The sequence below is a fragment of the Coffea arabica genome, chromosome 8e, assembly GCF_036785885.1.
Source record: "Coffea arabica cultivar ET-39 chromosome 8e, Coffea Arabica ET-39 HiFi, whole genome shotgun sequence".
In the NCBI taxonomy this organism is placed as follows: domain Eukaryota; kingdom Viridiplantae; phylum Streptophyta; class Magnoliopsida; order Gentianales; family Rubiaceae; genus Coffea; species Coffea arabica.
Window position 1 is genome coordinate 6692865 of NC_092324.1, and position 2720 is coordinate 6695584.

At 37.4% G+C, this 2720-nt stretch overlaps 1 non-coding gene across 1 annotated transcript; it reads right to left on the bottom strand.

Annotated features, from left to right (window-relative positions):
• Window positions 1–1148: 1148 nt before the first annotated feature.
• Window positions 1149–1255, bottom strand: LOC113705168 (small nucleolar RNA R71). The gene has a single exon (XR_003451816.1). It is a non-coding gene; the product is annotated as a small nucleolar RNA R71 (small nucleolar RNA).
• Between the last annotated feature and the right edge of the window lie 1465 nt (window positions 1256–2720).

Sequence of the window (2720 nt, forward strand, 5' to 3'; positions counted from 1 at the left end):
AACAGATTTAGTATTTACCAAGAGATTAGGACAAACTAATCTGTTTTAACCCATTATTATCATGAGAATGTGATTTTGGTATTTCTGGAAATGAATCCTTGGTTAAACAAGAGCAGTAACAAGTGTTGAATTAATTCATTTTAGATCTTTTGTGTCATAAGTGGAATCTACATCCTTAGATCTTAATATTTAGTGAATTCTACTCCCCTTGAGATATTGCATTTATCTATTTAAGAATTTTTGTAGTTGAATTAAAATCTGAAGTTTCTGCTCAAATTAATTGTGAGTCTAAATAATAGAGTAAATTAGTATCTAATAATTGTTTTAATTGCTCCTCGTGGGATCGACCCGATACACATCTTGTACTACAATTGCGACCTGTATACTTGCAGTCCAACGGGTGTAAAATCGGAATTAAACTTGCACTTAAAGTAAAAACCCGTCAAGTTTTTGGCGCCGTTGCCGGGGAGCGGCAATATTAGAGCCTAATCAACTCTATTAATTTAGACAGATTTATTTTTATTAGTTGAGCTGATTATATTTAATCTTATATTGTAATCAGTTTTTGACAATTGAAATTGCATAATATCTCTTATTTCTGTTTGTAGTGTATGCACCGGGCGTCTCGGGAAGTTACACCTTTCGATCCAGAAATTGAGAGGACACTACGTAGACAAAGGAGGCACACACAACAGCAAGAGGAACAAGAGATTTGGCAACCGATAGAGGACATTTTGATAGAACTACCATTTGAAGAAGAAATGGCGGAAAATGACCAAAATAGGCGAGTTCTACGAGATTATACTCTACCGGGAACACAAGGATCTCAAACAAGCATAGTAAGGCCTACGGTAAATGCTAACAATTTTGAGATTAAACCATCACTTATCCAAATGGTTCAACAATCTCAATTTGGAGGTAATGCAGTAGAAGATCCTAATACACACTTAGCTACATTCTTGGAAATTTGTGATACAATTAAAATGAATGGAGTTAGTGATGATGCTATAAGGCTAAGATTATTCCCATTTTCATTGAGAGATAAGGCCAAACTTTGGCTACACTCTCATGCTCCTAATACTTTCACTGGATGGGATGAACTATCAAGAGCATTCTTAAATAAGTATTTTCCACCAGGTAAGACTGCTAAGTTTAGAATGGATATCACTAGTTTTAGCCAATTGGAAGGTGAATCATTATATGAGGCATGGGAAAGATTTAGAGATTTGCTTCGGAAATGTCCACATCATGGACTGCCGGAATGGTTAATCATACAAACCTTCTATAATGGTTTAGTTTTTTCTACTAAAACTATGATTGATGCAGCTGCAGGTGGAGCTTTAATGGGTAAATCACCCCAAGAGGCTCATAATTTGATAGAAGAAATGGCAGCAAATAACTACCAATGGGCCAATGAAAGAGGTAATACGAGACGTCACGCAGGTATGATAGAAATGGACACTCTCAATATGCTGAGTGCTCAAATGAATAATGTGATGAAATTGCTAAGTAGACAAGGTGGAGATGGTCCAAGTTCATCTAATGCACACGTAGCTTGTTGCTCTTTCTGTGGAGGTGAACATGATATTAATGAGTGTGTTGATTCTGAGCAGGTACAATTTGTCAATAATTACAACCGAAATGCCCCAAATAATCCCTACTCGAATACTTACAATCCGGGGTGGAGAAATCATCCAAACTTTGGATGGAAAGATCAAGGCAATCAACAAAGGCCAACCAATCCGCCGGGATTTCAACCAAGGCAACCACAGGCTGAAACTAAACCAAGTTGGGAGATCGCGGTGGAAAAACTTGCTAAGGTGACTTCGGATAGATTCGAGCGAGTTGAGGGGCGGTTGGACCAATTAGCTGGGATGTACAGAAACTTGGAGGTTCAAATTGGTCAAATTGCCAATGTGATCAACAATAGAAACCCTGGTGAATTACCAAGTAAAACCGAAGTGAATCCGAGAGAGCATGTCAATGCAATCATTCTTAGAAGCGGTAAAACGGTTGAGTGATTCGATTTTGAAAATTCAGGTGGTGAAAAAGACAAGAAGCAAGCAATTGAAGGGGAGCAAGAAAGTCAAAATGATCATGTTATCATTGATATTGATGCACTTCATCCCAAATTAAATTCTAATGTGATACCTTTTCCTCACAGGTTGAAGAAAGATGGACAGGATCGGGAGTTTGAAAAGTTCTTCAAAATGTTTAAACAATTGCACATTAACATTCCTTTCATTGATGCTATAACACAGATTCCCTCTTATGCACGTTTCTTGAAAGACATCATGTCAAAGAAGAGGAAAATTGTAGATAATGAGATGATAGCATTAACGGAAGAGTGTAGTGCATTGATTAAGAATAAACTCCCTCCTAAATTGAAAGATCCGGGAAGCTTTTCTATTCCTTGCACTATTGGTCAATTGCATTTTTCTAATGCTTTATGTGATTTAGGTGCAAGTGTGTCACTTATGCCGTTATCGGTTGCCCGGAGATTGGGACTTCAAGAGCTAAAAGCTACCAATATTACATTGCAATTGGCGGATCGGTCAATCACACGTCCCACGGGTATTTTGGAAAATGTGCTCATAAAGGTAAGACAATCTATAATACCTGTGGATTTTGTTGTCTTAGATATTGAAGAAGATGTGAGAATGCCAATTATTCTAGGACGACCGTTTTTAGCCACTGCACGAACTATAATTGATGTAGAA